At 41.6% G+C, this 26,469-nt stretch overlaps 1 non-coding gene across 1 annotated transcript; it reads left to right on the forward strand.

The window, feature by feature from the left end:
• Positions 1–7,311: 7,311 nt before the first annotated feature.
• Positions 7,312–7,438, forward strand: LOC142462066 (small nucleolar RNA SNORA40). The gene has a single exon (XR_012787211.1). It is a non-coding gene; the product is annotated as a small nucleolar RNA SNORA40 (small nucleolar RNA).
• Positions 7,439–26,469: the final 19,031 nt, after the last annotated feature.

Below are 26,469 nucleotides of genomic sequence, written 5' to 3' on the forward strand. Positions count from 1 at the left end.
AGAACAGACACTGCACAGTCCTGTGCCATTTCATAATTGTCAAGTTCGAGCCCACTGTTGCATCCACTGTGCCAGTCCGTCTCATTGAGGGCCTTCCTCTTTATCTGTGACTTCCATTTTCCCAAGCAGTTTCTCCTTTTCCAGGGACCGGTCTCTCCTGATAACATGTCCTAAGTCCATGGGAAAAGCTCTCCACTCTGTCATCTAAGGAACAAGCTAGCTGCATTTTTCCAAGACATATTTGCTTATTTGGCAGTCCCTGGTGCTTTTACTGTTCCTCACCAACACCATAATTCAAACACACCAATTTTTCTTACCTTTTAATGATTTACTATCCAACTTTTACAAGCTTATGTGGCCATTGAAGAAAACGATAGCTTGATTCAGGCTCACCATAGCCCTCAATGTTACATCCTTGTTCTTGAAGACTGTAAAGAGGTCCTGTGCAACAGATCTGCCCAGGACAATACACTGCTTGGTGCCGTGTTCTTCTTCATAGAACCCAGCTTCTCAGACTATTTGCTTGGCATACAGATTAACTAAGTATAGTGAAAGGATGCATCCCATATGGACATCTTTCCTGATTATAACCTATGCAGCATCCCTCTGTTCTTTTCTAGCAACGGCCTCTTGGTCCATGCACAGGTTCCACAGGAGCACAATGAAGTGCTCTGGAATTCTCGTTTTTCTCAATGCTATCCAGAGGTTGTTATGATCCATACAGTCAAATTATTTTGGATGCTCAACAAAACACAAATAAACATCTTTTTACTATCTTGTTATCTGCTTTCAATCAATATTGATCTCATGCCAGCATTGATACTCTTAATGCCAAGTCCTCTTCTGAATCCACCTTGAATTTCTGGCATTTCCCTGTCAATGTACTGCTGAAACTGTTTATGAATAATTTTCAACAAAATTTTACTTGCATGTGATACTAATAACATTATTTGCTAATTTCTACATCAATAACATTGGTGCTCAGAAATTTTTCCTCTAGCTTATTTTAATATTGATGGTGGTCTTTTCTTTCTTCCTCTTTATTTTTATTTATTTATCTTTAGTTTACTTTTTGCTGTTTCTTTTGTAATCTATTGCTTCTGTTATGTTTCCCAGTTTATGAAGCACAGAAGGAGTGGATGCAAAGAGACAACGGCTGATGCATCAGGGGTGGTGGAGGATGAGGGCAATTGGGGAGCAAATAATGAAAGTGGGAGTGAGGAAGGTGCACTAGAACTGGTTGTGATGATGTATATACAACTCTTTTTAAAAGCAACTTAACTATGTAAGCGTATAATATGTGAATTTTATATCAGTAAACTATTGGGGATAAAACACCACTGGTTTAATAATGAAAGTAGAGATACCAGGAGGATAAGGGGAAGATGGGGGAGAAAGGGGGAACCAATTACAAAAGTCTACATATAACCCCCTCCCTGGAAGACAGACAACAGAAAAGTGAGTGAAGGGAGACATTGGACAGTGTAAGACATGACAAAATAATAATGATTTATAAATTATCAAGGAGGGGGTGCAGGGAGAAAGGGGGAAAATGAGGAGCTGCTTCCAAGGGCTCAACTAGAAGGCAAATGTTTGAGAATGATGAGGGCAACAAATATACAAATGTGCTTGACACAATGGATGCATGTATGGGTTGTGATAAGAGTTGTATGAACCCCCAATAAAATGATTTTTAAAAGAAAATACTATTGGTTCTTGATCATATGCTACCTCTTGAAATGTTTGAATGTTAACCAATTATCTATGGTACGAGGATTTCATGTATTTTTCCATCTTCTTTTGATGCTTCATGAATCAATCAATAATATGTTCATGAAATTCTTCAATATTATATCTCAAGGCCTGAACATTTTTCTTTAGTGCTTGCAGCTTGAGATACGATGGGCATGTACTTCATTTTTGGCTTTCTAACTCCAGGTCTTTGGACATTTCATCACAATTCTCTAATTTGTCTTCTCAAGTTGCCTTTGGAATTTTTGTTGTTATTGTTTGTTCTTTTGCTTCATTATTTATTCCATTTCCTATAACCCATCTACATTTAAGAGCATTTTGTGTTGGTCAGACAATTTACTCTTCCAGGAATGGCAAATCCAAAGCTATGGCACCACATCAAAAAGAACATTTCAAGACCTAAGAGTAAGATAAATGGTGGCAGCAGCTACGCATCCTATGTGGGCAATGGATAAATAAGCTAGAAATTTTCATAGGTGAGTTTGATTTAAACCACCTCAGACACTAATTAAGATGGTATAATTGCTGATAAGAGAATAATACGACAGTTAATTGAAGGGAAATTTTGATATAAAATTGAGAGTGGTGCTGGTTTTGTCAAGTGCATTAAACTAAACCTGATGTTAATGAGTTCCTTGTGACACTCCAGGAATTCAAAAATGGAATAAAAATATTCCTCATTATATAATTATGGCAATAAGTATCAGGAATGAGACTATTGGGTCAGATATTTCTGTAATAGGTCATTGACCCATGCATGTGAAGTTAAGTGGTGTTGTCCTTAGAAATATTATAGAGGCAGTGGTTTGTGTTAGGAAATATTTGCTTCAATTGATTTTGGGTTATGATGTTCAATAAGAGGGATAATAATAAATACATTTATTTCAAGACTTATTCATGCCAGGAGTCAGTGAGAACTAAGGGCGTGGTAATGTTGCCAAAAAATAAAGTTATTGGGAAAATGAAGAAAATAAAGGGATTTATTAGTATGAGATGGGTTAAAACCCACATTTGGGGGTATGGGTGCTATAACTTATTTAACTGACTACTCTAAAGAGGTAGAATAAAGATTTTTTTTAAATAGGTAGAATAGAGATTTTTTAAATTTGTTAGTTTAGTTTTAAATCCTATCATTGTAAAAATAGAAGGATTTAAACTTCTATTTTTTACTCTATCAAAGTAATTCTTTAGCCAGAGATATGTATATGCTTGCCGATATAATTAAGATAGAGTCATATACATAATGCTAGTGTAAATGGTAAGAAATTTTGCATTAAAGGTATATCAATTGATCATAATGAAATCAAAGGTAAAGATGCTTATACTCATAGGAAACAATTAAAACTATGGTTTTAATTACAACATTGAAGATATGGATTTCTGGAATCAAAGCATACAATAAAAGGCTAAATTGAAGAATCCTAAAATGAAAAATAAGCTTAAGTTTATATTAACTAAAGGGTAGGGAATAGGATGGGGAATTCATATTATTAATGATAAAGTTATTTCTATAATAGATGCAATCAATAATTAAGATCAGGATAGGGGAATTAAAAGGATAACGGCTTTGTTTTGTTTTTTTCACCGTATCCACCGGGTCTTATGAAGTGGTGGTAGGAGCGCAAGGATCGGCCAGGGTGAGGGGACCTGAGGATGGCGGGGTCCTGGGAAAACAAGGAATCCTGGTGAGTACGATGCCCGATAATCAAAGGATCCCTTGGGACCCTGCAAGAGAGACCTAGCAGTTTGGGGACCGAGCAATCGGGAGTCCGGGAAGTCCGATCAGAGAATCTGTTGGGCCGGGGGGCCAGGGCGGGGAAGCCCGGGATGCAGAGGGGCCCGGGTGGGAGGAAGGATTGGGAAGAAACCGCGAGGGTGGGGGTTCGGGGGGAAGGGGAGAGATCCCGTGATGTAATGGATCTAAGAAGATGAATCCATCAAGGGGCTCTGGGGGGGGGTCACCAGACCTTGGGTGGGAGCGCGGGAGTCTCTGAGCCGAGGACCAACAGGCACTCAGGACTGGATGCCAAGGCGGCTGTTTTGTTTTTTAATGAAAAGTTTTGCTGCATTTGCAATTGGTTGAAAAAGACCATAGGGGCCTGAAGCTCCTGCTGCCAGACCAGAAAATTGGGAGGTAAGGTGAAGAAGACTGGGAGGCAGTGTCCTAAAATTAGAATCAGGGTACTAGGATCTGTCCTGAACCCTGCTTTTTAAAATTTTCACTCACAAAGCAAACCAATAACATATTTAAATGCTCTAGACTCATTGAACTGGACTTGTGGGCTCCGGACAGAGCAGCTACCAGCCCTCTAGTCCAGCAGCAAGTGGTGATTTCCCAGACTGACATCCAAAAGGGGTCATAATCCCAGGCTTAAGGAGAACCTCTGAAAGCCAGTCACAGGACCCCACACCAGAGCTCCCTACACTGTTAGCTGCCTTGTGCTCATAGCGTGGGGGGGCAGGGTTGGCACAGGTAACCATAGATTTGGAGCGATTGAAAAGACGTCAGGAAATTTACCTGAGTCAGATCATAGTGTGGCAGAGCATAAGTGGGTAGGTAGCGATAGTGGGGAGGAGGAGGGGGTGGGGAGGGGAAATTCAGTTTCAGTTGGCCAAGAAGAAAACAACTTCTCTGATAAGCTAGATCTTCTCCTTTGTGGGTCACCTCCTTTGGGGGACACCCAAAATCAGAGCACCCCAAAAGCCCAATATTAAAAAGAGAAAAAAACATTTGCTCAGTAAAAACTGAAAAACAGGCTCATTGTTTACCTCAACATAACAAAGACCCTCTGGAGCAAGCCTCAGATTCAGGATATCTCACTGAGCACATATCCAGAGCCAGGAGGCCAATTTAATTTAATTCAATTCCAGTTGGGGGAAGTGCTCTGAGCTACTGGGGCACTGTGCTCTAAATGATACTACACACAGCTGGAAAGGTCCTGCCTGTCCTCCATGTGGTTGGGTGATCCCCTGCCTGTCCTGGGGCCCTACACATGACACACATGGCTAAAGGAACCACCTTGCCACCTGCCTACAGTACTGCAGCTATACCGGTGATCTCCAGGGCTCAACCACTGCGGGAACTGCTGCCTGGCCTCCACTGTGATCTTGCCTTTGAGGGTAATTCCGCCCAGCATCTGTGGGACCCTATACCAAGGGGGCACACCACTCCACTACCTAGAGGCATGGCTGGAACTCCTCCAGCCCCATGGTCAGACGATCAGGCTGCAGCTATCTCCTTACTTACTATTCCTTTTCTTCTCGCTTTATTCTCTTTCCCTTCTATCTTTCCCACAGCAGTCCATCTCAGAAGGCCCAGTTCTGTTTTGTTTTTTTTCTCTTTTTCTTTATCTTTTCTTGGATTTCTTTCTTTTTAATCTTCTCTCCCTCTCTTTCCTTTCATTCACGACTGCTGGCTTCTGATCCACTACCCTCTGCGTAGAGCAACTCTGCCCAAACAGCAAGGGAACTCCAGCCTGCCCTCACACAAGGCAGCTGTGACAGCCCTCTACAGCTCTCCATGCTGCTGAGGAAGCCTCAGTCTGGTCTATACGGTGCTCATTCAGACTAGGACAATTCCACCCAGCACCAGTGGGACCTTACACCAAAAGGACACACAGACCTGCCACCTTGAAGCATGGTTTAAACCCCTCTGGCCCCACATTCAGGCAATCAGGGATCAGCTGTCTCTTTACTCTATATTTTTCTTCACTCTTTTCCACCATAGTCAGTCTTAGCGAGCAGTTATGTTTTTCCTCTTCTTTCTCTTTCTTTTCTCTTTCTGCCTTTTTTTTCTTCTTTTATGTTTCTCTCCCCTCTCTCTCCTTCTACATGCCACTGCTGACTTCCAGCCCACTACCCTTTACCTAGGGCAACTCCACCCACCCAGTGGGGAGAGCTCCAGCCTGCGTCCTGTGACAGTGCTGCACACGACATAAGGCGATGCTACACACAGCACGGCCTGGGGCTCAGCCATCTCTTTACCTATTTTTTTCTTCTTCTCTTTTTCTCTTCGGCTATCTCTTCTCTCTTTCCCACCACAGTCTCAGCAGATTCAGTTTTTCTTTTTGTTGTTATCTTTTTTTACTCTTCTCTTTGCTTGTGTGTGTTAGTCTTTTAGTTTTGCTCTTATCTTTCTTTTATCCTTTCTCTCTTTTTCTTCTCATAACGCTCTTTCTCCTTTCACAAGCCACTACCAGTCACCAGGCAACTCCCCTCTGCATAGCGCAATTCCGATGGCCCAGTTGGGGCAGCGCCTGTCCACAAATGTTGGCTTTACACACAGCTGGAGAAATCAACTCTGTCCACCATTCTACCCAAAGCAGCTGGGGCATCTCCCCTTCAAATGACTGGGGAAATTCCCCCCTACAACTCAAGACCCCACAATGACTGGGGTAACTCTTTCCTACTGTTTATGGTGCTCCACGCTAGTGTGGGAATATTCGCCCAACCTCCACAGCGATCTCTCTGACTAAAGTAATTCCTCCTGCCATGCATGGTGTTCTACAAGGAAGGTACACTCACCCACCCTCTGTGGCACACCAGTTACAGAGGGAAACACCACATGCCATCCAATGTGCTCCAAACCTGATGAGACACACCACTATGGCTTCCTGGGAGATCACGCAGTGAAACACCATCCTCGTGGGCCCACAACCACCCACCAGTGTCCTGTGAGAGGACTATCCAACTCACATTCCAAGTAATAGAATAATGGTTGGCTATGGTAAGAGTGAAATCACAGGAAGATACAGTGGTAGCCTGAACCCCAGTGCAGATACCTGCAGGTAGTTCAAAGAAGCACACAAACAAGTCCCCCAAGAGAGAGCCCTGTGCTCTTCAACTCTGGAAGATGGCGCTGGACTCTCCAAAACAACACATAAACAGCAACCAGCCCCAACAGCCTCAGTAAAAAATTTTTTAAAACAGGAGAAACAGAAGCCTATGCCAGGAGTCATGACCCTAACGACATACATAGAAGAAGCAGACATTGGCCTGCCACAGAAAGAAATCTTCAGAATGCTGTTTGGAGTCATACAGGATATTAGGGAAGCAATACATAAAAGGGATGAAATGATAGAAGAGATAAAGGCAATGCACCAAAGGGAAATACAAGAAATAAGGAATGAAATAACAAAATCCACTAGCAAATTAACAGAGGAAGCAGTTACACTAGTAACCTAGAGGACAACCAACCAGATTTTACCTAATGTGGAGGGCGGGGGAGTCAGATAGGATCATCAGAGAAGCTGAAAAAACCTAAGAGCTATGTCTGATGCTATGAAAAGAAACAACATCAGGATAATTGGGTTACCGGAGGAAGGCACAACAAAGAAGTCAACCGCAAAAAGAGTGAGATAATTCTTAGAGAAAACTTCTCCAGCTTAATAAATGAAAGCCAGGCAACCATTCAGTAGACCTAAAGAACACCAGTCAGACTGAACCCCAAGAATAAGTCACCAAAACACATAATAGTTAAGTTATCTAATAATGAGGAAAAGAAGAAAATCATAAGAGCAGCTAGGGAAAAACATAGTCACTTATAAATGTACCCATATAAGAATATGTTCATGTGTTTGTTTAATTAGTGGACAAACACTCAAAGACACATGCAAGAGTAAATCCTATTTTGCAACCCAAAACTCATTGTGCAGTATGAGTTTTGATACAGATAAGATGGGATATGGCATTTAAAAAAATGTGTTCAGATCCATCAGCACACATGATGAAGAAGAGGAGGGAGTGCAGTAACATATTCCAAAAATTGAAGGAAAATAATAAAAACCTAAGAATACTATATCCAGTCAAATTATCTTTTAAAATAGATGGAGAAGTAAGATCCTTCCCAGACAAGGAAAAACTCAAAGAATATGTAAAAAAGAAACCCAACTCTACAAAAGATCCTTGCCGACCCAGTATGGGCAGGAGATCAACACGCACAGATGACAAATAAGAGACATCACATAGAACAACTCCACCCAGAGGGCAACAAAGAGAAAACAGCCCACAAGATATCATTAGCTCAATAGTGGATAGAGCAAGAATAAACCACACACACAAACAACACAAACCAATAAGATAGGTAGGAAAAACACCCAGCACAAAAGGTACAAGATGACATCACAGAGGCCACATATGGTAATAATAACACTGAATATCAATGTAATGAACTCGGGCATTAAAAAGCAGAGGCTAACAGACTGGCTTAGAAAACATAACCATCGATCGGCTGCCTACAAGAGACACATCTCAAGATTACAGACAAAAACAGGTTGAGAATTAAAAACTAGAGAAAAATATACCAAGTGACTGGCAATGCTAAAAAAGCAGGGGTAGTGATCTTAATCTCTGACAAAATGGATCTCAAAATAAAAGCCATAACAAGAGACAAAGAGTGGCACTATATAATGCTCAAAAGAACAGTAGACCAAGAACCAATGAGCATAATGAATATATATACACACCCGACAGACCCATGAAATTCATAAATCAAACATTCCAAAAGATGAAAAATGAAATCATGGGCTCAAGAATTATAGTAGGTTACTTTACTACACCACTTTCTGAAAAAGACAGATACAAAGGAAAGTAACTTAACAAAGAGGCTACAGATCTAAACAGCATAATTGGACAACTTGACCTGATAACTATTTTCAGAGCTTTCCACCCAAATGTAAACAAAATCACATTATTTTCAAGTCCATATGGCACATACTCAAAGGCAGACTACATGCTAGAACACAAGTCAAACCTGAGTAAATTCAAGAACATAGAGATTATACAGATGTCTCTCTCTGACCGCTATGCCATAAGGCAGGAAATCAACAAAAAGATGATGAAGAAAACAAGGGCAAACAGTTGGAGGAAGAATAACTCTCTATTGCCAAAGGAGTGGTTATAGGCCCAGGTCAGAGATGAAATCAGGAAGTTTCTAGAAACCAATGAGAGTTAAAATATGATGTGCCAAAATCTTTGGAACACAGCAAAGGCATTTATTAACCGAAGGCTGATAGCAATACATGCACACATAAAAAAGGAAGAGAGACTTATGGTTCATATGCTTGCACAAAACTTATAACAATTAGGACTAAGTCAACAGAAAAATCCTAATAATTAAAAAAGGAAAGAAATAATAAACACCAGAGCTGAGATACAGGAAAGGGAAAACAAGAAAATTATTGAAAAAGTTAATGCAGCTAAAAGTTAGTTTTTTGATAGGATTAACAGAATTGATAGACCACTGGCAAACCTAATGAAAGAAAGGAAGGAACACATTGCAATAGCAAGAACAAGGGATGAAACAGGGGACATTACAACAGACCCCAATTAAATCAAAAGGAGATCTACACAATACTATGAAGGCCTGTACTCTAATGAATTTAATAACTTGGAAGACATGGACAAATATTTGGAAAAACAATCCCTACCTAGACTATCCAAGATGGACATAAGAATCTCAACAGACACATAGTAGTAGAAGAAATAGACAAGGCTATCAAGGGAATACCAACAAAAGACTCCCTTGGTCCAGATAACTTCACAGGAGAATTCTATCAAGCATTCAGGGAAGAAATGACAACAAACCTACACAAACTCTTCCGGAACATAGAAAAAGACGGAAAACTCCCAAAGTCTTTCTTTGAAGCTAGTATAACTTTGATACCTAAAGCGGGAAAAAAGCATATAAAAAAATTGACCATCTATCACCAAATGGGATTCATACCAGGGATGCAGGGATTGTTCAATGTATGAAAGACCACTAGTATTATTCACCACATTGACATGACAAATTAAAGGAACCACATGCTAATATCAATAGATGAGGAAAAAGCATTCAACAACATCCAACACCCATCCCTGTTTAAGACATTCAAGAAGGTAGGAATGGAAGGGAAATTCCTCAATATTATACACGCTATATATGAAAAACCAACAACCAACATGGAGAAGAGATGAAAACAATTCCACTGATAAAGGGGAGCAGATAAGGATGCCCCTTGTCCCCACTCCTATTTAACACCATACTGGAAGTCCTAGCTAACAACATAAGACAAAGAAAAGACATCAAAGCTATTCATCCGGGGAAGGAAGAATGAAATTACCTTTATTCACAGACAATATGATTTTTTAAAAACATTTCATTAGGGGCTCATACAATTCTTATCACAATCCATACATATACATACATCAATTGTATAAATCACATCTGTACATTCTTTGCCCTAATCATTTTCTTTTTTTCCCCTTTTCTTTTTTTACATTTTATTAGGGACTCATACAACTCTTATCACAATCCATACATATATATACATCAATTGTATAAAGCACATCCATACATTCCCTGCCCCAATCATTCTCAAAGCATTTGCTCTCCACTTAAGCCCTCTGCATCAGGTCCTCTTTTTTTTCCCTCCCTCTCCGCCCCACTCCCCCCTCCCTCATGTGCCCTTGGTAATTTATACATTGTTATTTTGTCATATCTTGCCCTATCCGGAGTCTCCCTTCCCATGCTTCTCTGCCGTCCATCTCCCAGGGAGGAGATCACATGTGGATCCTTGTAATCAGTTCCCCCTTTCCAACCCACTCACCCTACACTCTCCCAGCATCACCCCTCACACCCTTGGTCCTGAAGGTATCATCCACCCTGGATTCCCTGTGCCTCCAGCCCTCATATGTACCAGTGTACAACATCTGCTCTATCCAGCCCTGCAAGGTAGAATTCGGATCATGGTAGTTGGGGGGAGGAAGCATCCAGGATCTGTGTTCTTCATCGGTACTACCTCGCACCCTGACTGACCCATCTCCTCTCCTAAACCCCTCTATGAGGGGATCTCCAGTGGCTGACACTTGAGCCTTGGGTCTCCACTCTGCACTGCACCTCCCCCTTCATTCAATATGGTATATATATATATATATATATATATATATACACACACATATATATATACATATACACACATATATATATATACATATACACACATATATCTTTTTTTTTTGCATGATGCCTTATACCTGGTCCCTTTGGCACCTCGTGATCACACTGGCTGGTGTGCTTCTTCCATGTGGGCTTTTTTGCTTCTGAGCTAGATGGCTGCTTGTTCACCTTCAAGCCTTTAAGACCCCAGACACTATCTCTTTTGATAGCCGGGCACCATCAGCTTTCTTCACCACATTTGCTGATGCACCCATTTGTCTTCAGCGATCCTATCATGGAGGTGTGCAGTCAATGATATGATTTTTTGTTCTTTGATGCCTGGTAACTGATCCCTTTGGGACCACTCGATCACACAGGCTGGTGTGTTCTTCCATGTGGACTTTGTTGCTTCTGAGCTAGATGGCCGCTTGTTTATCTTCAAGCCTTTAAGACCCCAGTCACTATCTCTTTTGATAGCCGGGCACCATCAGCTTTCTTCACCACATTTACTTATTCACCCACTTTGGCTCCAGCCGTTGTGTCGGGACAGTGAGCATCATAGAGTTCCAATTTAATAAAAGAAAGTATTTATGCATTGAGGGAGTGTTTGAGTAGAGGCCCAAGGTCCTTCCGCCACCTAATACTTAACCTATAAATATAGACACATAGATCTATTTCCCCATCCTCCTATATATATTTGCATGTACATGTCTTTGTTTAGACCTCCATAAATGCCCTTTGACTCCTAGCTCTTTCCTCCATCCTCCTTGACTTTCCTCCTGCCCTACTACCATGCTCCGTCACCACCTGGGCTACAGCTATACCTCTTCTCTATGCAACCTTGCCCTTGATCATTCCCACCAGGCCTGCCACTCCACCCTCTCTACCATTTTGGGTCCAGACAATATGATTTTATATATCAAAACTCCCCAAAATTCTACAACAGAAGTGTGGAAGAGATAAAGGAATATGACAAACTGTCAGGATACAAGACCGACAAACGGAAGTCTATTGGACTGCTATACACATAAAACAAAATCACTGAAGAAGCAATTAAATTGGTAGTACCCTTTACAATAGCCAAGCACAAATAGAAATATCTAGAGATATACCTGACTTAAAAAACAAAAGATTTGTAGGAGGAAAGCTACACAACAATATCACAAGAAACCAAGAGTGACCTCAACAAATGGAAGAATAGCCCATGCTCAAGGATTGAAAGACTCAATAAAGATGTCAATTCTGCCCAAGGCACTATATAAGTATAATGCTATCCCAATAGAAATATCATCGTCCTTCTTCAAATAATTGGAAAAACTGATTATATGGAGAGGGAAGAAGCCCAGAATTAGCAGAAACCTCAAGAAGAAGAACAAAGTAGGAGGGCTTGCTCTATCTGACTTTAGCACATATTATAGGGCCACAGTGGTCAAAACAGTGTGGCACTGGTATAACGACAGATATTCAGACCAAAGGAAAGGGACTCAAAACCCAGAAATAAAAACATTAGCATACAGACAACTGATGTGTGATAAGGGCCCGAAAATATCAAATGGGAAATGGATGCCCTCTTTAATAAGTGGTGCTGGAAAAAATGGATATCTACCTGTAGAAAAATGAAACAAGAACCTTACCTCACTCCATGCACAGAAATAAACTCAAGGTGGATCATAGACCTTGAGGTAAAACCCCAACCTATTGGGGCCATTAATGAAGGAACTGGGACAAACTTGAGAACCTTGGCACAGGAAATACATAGGCTATCAGAAATAGGGAAGGATACAAATACAGAGGAGTCACAAATTGACAAGTGGGATATACTGAAGATAAAACACCTGTGTACATCAAAAGCATTTACCAAGAGAGTAATAAGAGAGCTCACAGACTGGGAAAATATCTTTAGCAATGGCACATCAGACAAAGGCCTTATTACTAAAATCTACATTACATTGCAAGCTTACAATATGGAAAAAACTAACAGCCCACTAGGGAGGTTGGCAAAGGATTTAAACAGAAGTTTCACAGGGGCAGAATTCCAAATGACCAATAAGCATATGAGAAAATGTTGCCAGTCATTAGCCACAAGAGAAATGCAAATTAAAACATCTATGAGATACTACCTAACACCCTCAAAGATAGTCCCATTCAAAAAATCAGAGAGTAACAAGTGTTGGAGGGACTATGGGGAGCTAGGAACTCTCGTCCACTGCTGGTGGGCCCATAGGTCAGTACAGCCATTATGGAAATTGATATGGTGATATCTAAAACATATGGAGACTGAGCTACTATAAGACCCAGAAATCCCAATGGGTATATACCCAGAAGAGGCAAGAACGAACCACAGCCAGACATCTGTGCTCCAAAGTTCACCGAGGCAGAGTTCATAATTGCAAGGAGTTGGAAACAACCCAAATTTCCATCAACAGATGAATGGATAAAAAAACTGGTACATGCATACAATGCATCCCCCAAAGCAGCAATGAAATCATGAAGCACATTGCTGCATGAGTAGAACTGGAGGAAATCATGCTAGGTGAAGTAAGCCAAGCACAAAAGGACAAGTACAACATTAGTCCACTGAGGTAAATGTTAAAAGGGTGGGGGGGGGACATAAGGGCAAGGATACTATATACATACATCCCTGGGGTGTTTCCAGCAACTATGGAAGGGGGCAAACCCAATCCAGGTATACATATGGCAGCCAACTAATAAGAGGGGGGGAAAAGACATGGGTAGGGGACTTCCAGCAAGATGGCGACAGAGTAACACATACCAGAGGGACTCCGCAGAATTCAGCCCAGGAGAGTTGCTTGGAGGGAAATTCAACACTGCTGGAACACAGGAGGAGCATCATAAAGATAAGTAGGCACAGACCCACGGGGTTTTGAGGGGCTGAGGGCTTTTGTCTTACCTCAGTGGAGGCAGGTTGGGCTTGACCTTGGTCCCGCCACTGTCTCTGCCAGAGCTGGGACCATTTAGAGCCTGTAGGGCGGCTTGGTCTCAACACAGCCAGTTTGCCACCACCCACCTCGGGGCAGGGACTAGACCCTTGTATCTCCTCTGTGTGTCCCCCTTGATCTAGGAGGGCTGCGCAGGGGCCTTTTCTCAACACAGCCACAGCTGGCTATTGCCACCTCGGAGGAGGGACTAAACCTTGCAGCTCCATTGATGGGGATTGGGACTCAGCTACATTCTTGCTTTGTTCCTATCTCTTCACTATATTCCCCCACCTCACTCCCCACAGGCCCATCGGGCTTGCTTTATAACTTTTTTATTCTCCTCTTTGCCTCTTTCTTGGTCTCTCACACTCTATTGTTAACCTCCAGACCACTCCCCTTAGCCGAGGGCATTTATGCCTGCGCCACATCCAGCTAGGTGATCTCCACCATGTGTAGTTAGGGAGTCCTGCTGACCTCCATCAGGGGATACTCTGCTCAACTTCTTACTGGGGAATTCCTGCCTGTATGCCTGGGGGCATAAGGCAGCTCGGCCAACACTCCCCAATGCTCCAAGCTAATGCAGGAACCTCTGCCCAACCTCCGCAACACCAACAGGCAACCTTTCTGGGTCACTCCCCTCAGAGGGAAGCCACAGGAGAATAAAGTGGTAGGTTAATTCCATAGTGAAATAAGCTGTAGGCAGTTCAAAGAAGCACTCCTACAAGTCTCCAAGAGAGAGAGAGACAGTGCTATTCGACTCCCTGGAAATGGCACCTGGATCCTCTAAAACAATGCAATGCAAACAGCCATCAGTCCCAACGACCTCAACAAAAAAATGGGAGAAAAAAAAAAGGCAATGCCAGAAGATGTCCTGAACATAATGACATGCATAGACGAAGCAGACATTGAGTTGCCACAGAAAGAAATTTTCAGAATGCTACTTGGAGTCATAGAGGATATGAGGGAAACAATATAGAAAATGGATGAAATAATAGAAGAGGTAAAAGCCATAAATCAAAGAGAAATACAGGAGCTTAGGGAGAAGATAACAAAAACCAGTAGCAGACTCATGGACCTGGAGAAGGGACTGGAGCAATCAGAGAACCACATCAGTGACTTGGAGGACAGCCAAGCAGACTTTAACAAACGTAAACAAAAATCTAATAAGATTATCAGAGAAGCTGAAGAAAACTTAAGAGCTATGTCTGATGCTATGAAGTGGAACAACATTAGAATTTTTGGCTTACCAGAGGAAGACACAACAAAGAAGTCATCTGCAACAATTGTGAGAGAATTCTTGGAGGAGAGCTTCCCCAGCGTAGTGAATGAAAACCAGGCAACCATTCAGGAGGCTGAAAGAACCCCAGCAAGACTGAATCCCAACAAGAAGCCACCAAGGCACATAATAGTTAAATTGTCCAACTTTGAGGAAAAGGAGAAAATCATGAGAGCAGCTAGGGAAAAACAGGCAATCACATATAAAGGTTCCCAAATAAGAATATGCTCAGACCTATCCGCAGAAATTATGAAGAAGAGGAGAGAGTAGAGTAACATATTCCAAAAATTTAAGGAAAACAATGCAAACCCAAGAATACTCTACCCAGCAAAATTATCGATCAAGATAGATGGAGAAGTAAGAGTCTTCCCAGACAAGGAAAAACTCAAAGAATATGTTAGCAGAAACCCAGCCCTACAAAAGATCCTTACCGACCCAGCATGGGCAGAAGAACAATACTCACCAAGCATAAATAAGAGACCACCACATAGAACAACCTCACCCAGAGGGCAAAAAAGAGAAAACAGACCCAAGATAGCATTGACTTAAATACAGAAAGACTTGAAAGGCTGCTGAGGTAAACTTTTAAAAAGAAAAAAAGGCAAATGGGGCAAAGGGAAAAAGCAATGGTATATAAATATTCCTGGGGTGATGACCAGGTAATATGACAGGGACCAGACCAAATACAGGGATGCACATGGTAGACAACTAAAAAGGAGGTGGGGAAAGGAAAAATAATAATGATAATAAAGAAAAGGGTAGCTGGGGCACAGGACTCTAACTCACCTAAGGGGAGGGTATTGTTTGTGTCTCCACAGGGAAAGAGGGAACAGACTTCAACCCAATGCTCCAAGATGTGAATGCAAAATGCCAGCGTGGAGTAGGGAACCAGTGGGGAGGTCTGGGGGGCAGGCCCCAACTGCAACTACTAAGGGGACATCTGCCCTTCCCTTCAGAAGCATTTATTTCAAAGGATGGCACTGAATCTACAGCTCCGGAAGAGGGACATATCTGATCAGAGCACATGGGAGCAGATGAAGGAGAAGAAGGAGAGAGTGGAGCACATCATGGCCCATCAGGCCAGGAGGTCGATGTTCCCAATTAGAACAATCAGTTGACAGAGAGGACCACATGGCCGGCCCCACTATGAGACATGACGTCCCTCACTGAACCACAGCCCTACAGACGACAACACCGGAGAGAGTGAGGGAATTGCACCCAATCAGATCCCGCCACACCGAGGCAAAATATTAAGGGGTTGCAACAGAACAGCAAGGGAATGGCGCGGTGAGGGCCCCAGGTAATACTGAAGGTGGACTTTGGGGCCAGGGCATGGTGCCCCAACAGATAGGACTGGAAAACACTCCTAAAGGCCAGCAAACAATCCCTGAACTAACTACAAGCTTTTCTTTCTTGTTTTGTTTTTCTCATTGTTTTGTTGTATATTGTTGCTTGGTTTTGCTCTGTCTTGTTTTTGTGCATGTTATTATCTCCACAGATCTGTCTAAATAAGATAGGCTGGGTGAACGATCGGAGGAGCAAACAACAGGACCAATAGTTTCGTGGGGACATGGGAGACAGGGAGGTGGGGGAAAGGTAGTGGTGATAATAAACCCAGGGACAAAGGAACAACAAGCAATCCAAATCGGTGGTGAGGAGGGTGTGGGAGGCCTGGTTGGGCATGATCAAGGGTAATGTAACTAAGAGGAATTGCTGAAACCCTGGTGGGGACTGAGCACGATAGTGGGACAGGAGGGAAGTCAAAGGAAATAGAGGAAAGAGCTGGGAGGCAGAGGGCATTTATAGAGGTCTAGATAAAGACATGTACACATGCAAATGTATTTATACATGAGGATGGGGAAATATATCTCTTTGCATATATTTATAAGGTTAATATTAAGGTAGCAGAGGGACATTGAACCTCCACTCAAGTACTCCCTCAATGCAAGAATACTTTCTTCTATTGGCATTCCATGATGCTCACCTTCCCGACACAACCGCTGAAGAAAAGTGGGTGAACAACTAAATGTGGTGAAGAAAGCTGATGGTGCCCAGCTATCAAAAGAGATAGTGTCTGGGGTCTTAAAGGCTTGAAGGTAAATAAGCAGCCATCTGGCTCAGAAGCAATCAAGCCCACATGGAAGAAGCACACTAGCCTGTGTGACCACGAGGTGCTGAAGGGATCAGTTATCAGGCAGCAAAGAACAAAAATTCATGTCATTTTGTGCTCACCTCCCTGATATGACCGCTGAAGACAAATGGGTACATAAGCAAATGTAGCGAAGAAAACTGATGGTGCCCGGCTATCAAAAGATATAGCGTCTGGGATCTTAAAGACTTGAAGATAAACAAACAGCCATCTAGCTCAGAAGCAACAAAGTTCACATGGGAGAAGCACACCAGCCTGTGCGATCACACGGTGTCAAGGGATCAGGTATCAAGCATCATCAGAACAAAAAATCTTACCATAGTGAATGAGCGGGGAAGTGTGGAGTGGAGACCCAAAGCCCATTTGTAGGCCACTGGACATCCCCTTACAGAAGGGTCTTGGGGAGGAGACGAGACAGTCAGGGTGTAATGTAACAATGATGAAAAATACAACTTTCCTCTAGTTCCTAAATGCTTCCTCCCCCAACTCCCACTGTCATGATCTGAATCCTACCTTGCAAGTCTAACTAGACCAGAGGAGGTACACTGGTATAGATGGGAACTGGAAACACAGGGAAGCCAGGGCAGATGATCCCCTCAGGACCAGTGGTGTGAGTGGCGACAGTGGGAGGGCAAAAGGAGGGTGGATTGGAAAGGGAGAACCTATTTCAACGATCTACATGTGACCTCCTCCCTGGGGGACATACAACAGAAAAGTGCGGAAAGGGAGATATGGGACAGAGCAAGATATGACAAAATAATAATTTATAAATTATCAAGGGTTCATGAGGGAGGGGGGTAAGGGAGGAAGGGGAAAAAATGAGGACCTGATGCCAGGGGCTTGGGTGGAGAGCAAATGTTTTGAGAGTGATGAGGGCAACGAATGTACAAATGTGCTTTACACAATTGATGTATGTATGGATTGGGATAGAAGTTGCATGAGCCCCTAATAAAATGATTTTTTTAATGAGCAGCTGATATCAAGGGCTGAAATAGAAAGCAAATGTTTTGAGAATGATGATGGCAACAAATGTACTTGATACATGGATGTATATATCGATTGTGATAAGAGTTGTATGAGCCCCCAATAAAATGATTGGGGGGAAAAGACATGGGCAGGGGAGGAACAGGGCACTAACCCACCCAAGGGCAGGATATTGTTTATATTTCTACAGAAGGAGAGAGAGACCAGGCTTCAACCCGATGAGCTGAGAGGTGAACACAACATACCAGCATGTAACAGGCAACCATTAGAGAAGTCTGCAGGGCTGGCCCCAATCCCAACTATGTGAACACCCCATCCCACCACCCTCATAAATATGTACTTTAGAGGACAGCCCTGAGGCTACAACTTGGGGAAAGGGGCGTGTCTGATTAGAGCACACGGGAGAAATGAAAAGGGATGGAGAAGGAGGTGAGGACATCCTGGCCCACCAAGCCCGAGGACAGTATTCCTGCTTAGAGCAGGCAACACACAGAGAGGATGATAGGGCCGACCTCACCATGAGACATGACATCCCTCACTAAGCCATAGCACTGCGGGGCACTACTGGAGACACCGTGCAGGAATTGTGCACAATCTGACCCCATCACGCTGAGGCAAAACACTAAGGGCATGCAACAGAGCAGCAAGGGGAGCAAAGTGATGAACTCCCCGGGGAATACCAAAAATAGATTTTGGAAACAGAATGTGGCACCCCATCAGACTCAACTGGAAAACGCTTGTAAAGGCAAACAACAGACCTTGGACTATTTATAGGCCTTTCCATTTTTGTCAGTGGCTTTCTTGTTGTTGTTGTTGTTGTTACTGTTTTGTTGGTCTTGACTTCCTTTATTGTTTTATTTGGCTTTGCTGGTTTTTTTGCACTTATTAATGTATCTGCATGTCTAGCTAGATAAGATAGGCAGGATAAATAATTTGGCAAGAAAAAGAATGGAACCAATGGTTCCGGGGGAATATGGGACAAGGGGAGATGGGAGAAAGGAAGGAAGGAGTGGGAAACAACCCAGGGACAAAGGAACAATAAATGAACTAAAATCAATGGAGAGAAGAGCATAGTATGCCTAGTGGGACTTAATCAAGGGCAATGTAGCAGCAAGGAATTATTAAACCTGGATGAAGGCTGAACACGACGGTGGGACAAGAGGAAAGTAAAAGAAAATAGAGGAAAGAACCAGGAGGCAAAGGACATTTATAGAGGTCTAAATAGAGGCATGTGAATATGTAAATATATATAAGAAGGGGATAGAGCTATATACTCATATCTATGTGTTAAGAATTAAGGTTGCAGATGGACATTATGCCTCAACTCAAGTACTCCCTCAACACAAGAACACTTTGTTCTAACAATCCAGTATTCTCTGATGCTCACCTTCCAAACACGATCACTGAAGGCAAAATGGGTGCATAAGCAAATGTGGTGAAGAAAGCTGATGGTGGCCGGCTATCAAAAGATATAGCTTCTGTGGTCTTAAAGGGTTGAAGATAAACAAGTGGCCATCTAGATGAGAAGTAACAAAACCCACATGGAGGAAGCACACTAGCCTATGTGATCATGAGGTGTCGATGGGGTCAGGTGTCAGACATCTAAGACCCAGAACAAAATCATACCCAAGGTGAATAAGGGGAGAAACATGGAGGAGTGACCCAATGCCCATCTGTAGACAATTGGACATCCCCTTACAGAGGGATCATAGCGAAGAAATGAGCCAGTCAGGGTGCAGTATAGCACTGATGAAACACACAACTTTCCTCTAGTTCTTTGGTCCTTCCTTCCCTGCACTATCATGACCTCAATTCTACCTTACAAATCAGATTAGACCAGATTATGCATACTGCTGTAGATAAGAGCCTGCAACACAGGGAATCCTGGATAGATAACCCCAACCCCAACTGGCCCCCCTTGCCCCTCAGAGCCAACAATGAGAGTAGAATTACCAGGAGGATTAGGGGAGTGTGGGTGGACAAAGGAGAAATTCATCAAAAGGTTCAACCTATAACCCCCTCTCAAGGAGATGAACAATGGAAAAGTGGGTGAGGAGCAACAGAGTATTAAGTAAGATATGAAAATAATAATTTATAACTTATCAAGGGTTTGTGAGGGAGGGCATGCAGGGGAGGGAGGAAGGGGGAAGAAATGGGGAGCTGATATCGGGGGCAGCATATGTGCAAATGTGCTGACACACGATGAATGTATGGACTGTGGTAAGAGATGTAAGAGCACCCAATAAAAGTATTTAATAAGAAAAGAATATAAATACGAAAAATATAAATATGAGAAAAAAGAAAAAGACCATAAGGTTCAACAATGCTGGGTCCTTTACAAAATTGTATTGCACCTAATACTTTATATTCAATTAGAGTTAAAAATGCAATAGTCAAAGTAATTGAGACAATGAGTGCTAGATGGTTAATTTAAAACACTCTTAAGAAGAGAAATTGAACCTCTAATTATAAATGTTTAAATCTTATGCAATTACTTGGCTCTGCCATCTTAACAAGTGTTGTTCTTGGGTATGATATTTAAGTTTATTGTGCCAGCCTGGCCAATAGGAACATGTGGGATTAATCCGGTCTGTTTGAATGGAGGGCAAAGAGATAAACGGCTCTGCTAGCCCCCTGCACCCTCTCTTGCTCTCTGTGATCTGAGCATGCAGTAGTGTGCTTGAGTCCTGCTGCTGTAGCTAGTTCTCTGCCTCAACCTGTGAGCTATATACTACCTGTGGACCAGGCCAACCCATGGATACTGTTGCTAGAGCTTGAGGCTCCTTTGAGACCTGCTTCACCATGCTGCTGGTGCATATAGAGCTTGAGCTTGAGGTTGGCAGACCCCATTGCCTTGCATTGCCTGCATTCGATATCCCATCCAGGCCTGCATCACTAAGCTCCTGAGCTACTGACTGTAACCTACCCTGCTGCTTGCTGTCTGTGGGCAGATTCTGAACGCCTTGCTTGCCCCAGGGAGGACTCTGCTGTCTGCTTCCTTGACCTTAGACCCGGCAGCCCACGTGAGTTGAAGGGCTTCTAGTACAGTAACTATTCCATGAAAGTGAAATTAGCTGAACCCTCTGTACTACTCTGTGAACTAATTAGCTGTTACATTCCGTCTCAATGTATAAACCTATTTATCTATCTATATAATCATAAGTGTCCTGGTTTCGTTTCTCTAGAGAACCTTGCCTAACACATTGGTCAATATGTTATTTTATGTTAATATGATGAAGGCGTCTTAGAAAAGTTTACCTTATTTCCCTTATCCTGGGAGAAATCATTCCATACCAATCTGCAATACCCTAGTCTGACCTCAAATCGTGCAGGACTTGTTAGCTGATGAACTAATAACCCTTTGCTAGCTACTCTAGCATCAGGATATCTTTATCAAACATCAAGGACATGAGTCCTCTTGTCAACATGAACTCACTTAATAGGATGGCACTGTTATCCTTAGGGTAACTTAGTACATTGATCAGTTAATTGGGTCAGTAAGTATTAGAAACCCTGGCAAATTAGCCTAGGTATATAGCATCATTCAGAGGCTATTTTATTCTCCAATGCCACCCTAATCAAAATTGTTAGTTCATGTGCATAATTGTTTTTAGCACTCAAAGGGGAATTTATTGGTTTTTGAACTAAGTAATTAAAGCTCCGTAGGATCTTCCCATCTTGTGAGTTGATCCCACCTCTTCATGAGGAGGTCAATTCCACTGATAAAAAGCAAGAGACAGCTAAGTCTTCTTATGAGCATTCATTCAAGTCCTTTTCTAGAGGACAAATGATGATGCTACCTTCACACAATCAGAGTAGCCCCGCCATTCAACTTGCCAATGGGTAGGCAGTGCCTCTGACACGAGGAATGCTGGAAGTGCTGTTTTTGGTAAACAGGTGAGATTATTACTTACCAAGTCCCTTTTGCATTTTAAAATCATTCCTGTTTACATTTTTTTAATCTTTCCTTTAGTGACTGTATTGGGGTAAAGCTAGAAATAATAAGGAATTTGTATGTGGGATAGTTTTACTGAATTGTTAACTGTCGGTGAGTGTTCATTCTGATATAATCGAATGCAAGAAGAAAGTTATTCTTGTTACTGATATTTAGCAGTATTGTTTCTATATAATAACAGAGTAGGGCAATGGTTAATTTAGGAATTAGGAAGAGTTTTTGGTTTTCATTGTAATATAATTGATCACTTTCCAACTGGGCCAACTATGAGTTTATTGGGGCTTACTCTCTAATTAAAGTTGTGTCTGGTATTTGAATAGCTATACACCTTTTAACTTAATCTAAAACTCACATTAGAAGTTTATTGGCCTCTAGGCAAGATTTTAGGTTGTACTTACATTGTTACTGGACAACCAGGTCTCAGAAGCCGTAGTTGGCTTTTCACCTCTACCTGTTGATATTTTTGTTGTTGTTGTAGGTATATTTTTTTATTTAACAGTTTTATTGGCATGTAATTCACATATCATACAATTCAACAGATAAATCATATTGAAAAGAGTTATACAATCATCCCCAAAGTCAATTGTAGAACATATTGCAATCTCTTGTACTCATTGTTATCAGCTCTTCAAGGACATTTAAAAAATAATTTTATTAGCACTTCATCCACATGAATTGATTCTTCATAACTGCTCATAGGTCGCTCGTCTGGTTTCAGGAAATTTGAGACTAAAGTTGGCTGTGTCAAACATATTCCAGTCAATTCATTATGCAAGAGGAGAAAAGATTAATCTTTGCTATGTTGTACTTTGAGTCAAGTTTTTATTTTTTCCCTGGCTGTACTGTCTCTATCTTAAATTTTCTATCTCCTATACTGTAGAAAATATGTAAATGATTCTATTTAAGATAGTAAATTATTTTGAATTATTGAATTATGGGCTAGAGTGTAGTTCAAAGTGGTCATTATTTATTGAAATCATCTGGTGTGGGCCAGATGCTTTTATTAAGCTATACCTTGAGTTATGCAAGCACATGTTTCCAGTATGCTTATCTTGTCTTCTCTTATACAGTATGGAGTAGAAATAGGTTTTGTTAAGTTTTTATAAGTTTTTAAAATCATTTTATTAGGGGCTCATACAACTCTTGTCACAATCCATATATACATCAATTGTGTAAAGCACATTTGAACATTCGTTACCCTCATCATTCTGAAAACATTTGCTCTCTGCTTAAGACCCTGGTATCAGGTCCTCATTTTCCCCCTCTCTCCCCCCTACTCCTCCCTCATAAATCCTTGATAATTTATAAATTATTATTTTGTCATATCTTACACTGTCTGATGTGTCCCTTCACCCAATTTCTATTGTCCGTCTCCCAGGGAGGAGGTTATATGTAGATCCTTGTAATCGGTTCCCCATTTCCACCCTACCCTCCCTCTACCCTCCCTGTATTGCCAATCTCACCACTGATCCTGAAAGGATCATCCGTCCTGGATTCCCTGTGTTTCCAGTTCCTATCTGTACCAGTGCACATCCTCTGGTCTAGCCAGATTTGTAAGGTAGAATTGGCATCATGATAGTGGGGGTGGGGGGAAGCATTTAGGAGATGGAGGAAAGTTGTATAGGTTTTGTTAAGTTATAGGTATTTGTGGAGAGTGGCAGGTGGTGTGTGTGCTTCATGAGAAATTTCAACTAAACATTTTATTCCTATTTTATTACTAAATTCTCCTTTGGTCATTAATTTTCTAAGGACATATGTAAGAATATTGTTGCAGCCCATTAATTCTCATCATATAGGTTACTCATTGACTTAACATTTTATGATTATTATTATACTTATCATTACTCCTTTTAAGGGTTCACCAAAGAAGGTGGTGTACAGCCTGTATTAGCAAGTGGGAGTGAGGTATATCGAGCCTTATCGGTTACACAACATGTCCCTCTGGGTGGAGTGAGGCACTGCTAAGTCATTTAAGTTTTAAGCAGTTACTAATTGTTCTCATATGGATATATTTGTTTGTAGAAATCTAAGGTTAGGGCTAAGCATAGTAGGTTATCTAATCCCAGTTTGTTTCTTAGCTACCTTGTGGTCAAAACAATTAAATTCACTTTCTTAGTATACTTTTATTTTGCCTTGGGCTTTTCCCAGCATAAAAAAATTAACTTTATTATGTAATGATTTCCTGAACACTTAATGTTGCTGTTTATAAATGTGGGTTAATCCATGACCTGGGTGGGTAGCACAAAAGTAACCAATCATAGGAAGTATAACTTCGTTGAACTTTAGTCCACTGCTTAAATTCATTGTTTAACTTTTGCTACTCTGTCATGCGTGGGGGTGTGGCTTGGCAAGGTGTCATGACTATTAAGGATGCATCCTGATACCTGCTTCTTTGGATTCTCAAGGATCTAGAGGGCATTTTCTTTTCTTTTTTTTAATCTAGGCATTTTCAGTGCCTGCTTTGCTTATTCAGCTACATTAAATTACTTTCTAGATCTAAGAACATAGCTTTTAAGAAGAAAATTAATTTTGTAAAGTAGCATATTGGTATTAGTGCAATGCTTGATAAGTACTAATAGATCTTCAGTCTTATTAACAGTCTTGATTTGGCAATTTTGCCAGAAATATTAATAAGTACAGATTTGATATGCTAGGAGGTAGACAGGTTTTCACTGATACTTGAGTATTATTTTATGTGCATTATGAGTAGGAAATCTGATATAAATATACTATGTCCTCAAAGGAATAAGTGATTGTGTTGTCAGGGTTGACTAGAGAAACAATCCACAGAAATTCACATATGTATGACAGAGTTTTATATAAAGGATAAGTGTACATTAAGAAAGCATCCCAACCAAGTGCTGTCCAAGCCCATAAGTCCAACATTAGCTCATATGTCCAACACTGATCTACAAAGTCCTCCTTAATCTCACCAAACAGGTGCAATGACACCAATTTCAAGAGGAAACCGAATCAGTGAACATGTAAGCATCTCAGCACTGGCAGGGATCTCCACACAGCTTATCCAGCACCCAGCGCTACATGGGGATAGGTCCATGTGGCTTCTCCTCAGGGATGTCTTGCAGGAAGTGAGCCTTGCCAGCTGAAGCAGGGAACTGGCTAAGGCAGCTACAACCTAGTGCGACCATCAGAAAGCAAAAGACCCAAGATCTAGAAAGGCAAGGCTCACCGAACCATTTATCTCTCTGCCCTTCAATTAACCCCACATGTGTTTATGGGCCAGGTTGGCACAATAAACCTTAACTATCTCAGTGATATACATCTATTGGGAATGAAGTGGCTTGATAACAGTGCAAGTTATGCTCAGCTACATATACGTTGACTGAGCTAAAGCCTCAAGTGGCTTAGTTTGATCAAAACATCTCCAAAATATAAAAATACCAAATGCATGACACCCCAGTCGTGTTGATTAGTTATAAACCCATCAAGATGTCTTATTTAAAGAGAATGAGTGGAGACTTTAGGTGAGACATTAGGTCTTGAAGAAAGAACCACATGCCTGGTCAAATTTCAGTATCAAACCCCTATGCTATGTGCCCCGAGCAAGAAGAGATGTATAACCGGAGTAGATTGCTGATTTCTGGACACTTAATGAAAATGATTAATTAAAGGTAACAGAGGTGATATGCATAATGACAGAGATTAATTAAGAGATATGCTGTGTCCAATCAAGCTGATTATGTCTGTGTAAAGTGACAATAGATCTTTTTAATAAATCATTTTATTGGGGCTCATACAACTCTTATCACAATCAATACATATATCCATTGTATAAAGCACATTTGAACATTCATTGCCCTCATCATTCTCAAAACATTTGCTCTCTGCTTAAGACCCTGGCATCAGCTCCTCATTTTGTCCCCCTGCCTCCCTGCCACCTCCCCTCATGAACCCTTGATAATTTATAAGTTATTATTTGTCATATTTTACACTATCCGATGTCTCTCTTCCCCACTTTTCTATTGTCCATCCCCCAAGGAGGGGGTTATATGTAGATCCCTGTAATCAGTTCCCCCTCTCTACCCCACCCTCCCTGCACCCTCCAGTATCACCACTCTCACTACTGTTTCTGAAGGGATCATCCGCTCTGGATTCCCTGTGTTTCCAGTTCCTATCTGTACCAGTGTGGATCCCCTGGTCTAGCCAGATTTGTAAGGTAGAATTGGGATCATGATAGTGAGGAGGGAGGAAGCATTTAGGAACTAGAGGAAAGTTGTGACTAACTGGATAATGAAAATGAATGGATATTCAACTGGTTAACCACCAATTCGTTAGGGTGAGTAAATCTGTCACTAAAATTCAAAATATTTTCTATATAAGTGAGTGGGATATCAGGCTACATCCTCTTGATATGTGAAAATGGCAAAGCTGAGAACTGAGCAGACAAGGGCTAGCACTGGTCCAAGTTCATCAGGAAGTGACTACTAGATGGCATTGCAAATAGAAAATATCATTCAGGCTTAACACGAGGTGCTG

Source organism: Tenrec ecaudatus, chromosome 11, assembly GCF_050624435.1.
Source record: "Tenrec ecaudatus isolate mTenEca1 chromosome 11, mTenEca1.hap1, whole genome shotgun sequence".
In the NCBI taxonomy this organism is placed as follows: Eukaryota; Metazoa; Chordata; class Mammalia; order Afrosoricida; family Tenrecidae; genus Tenrec; species Tenrec ecaudatus.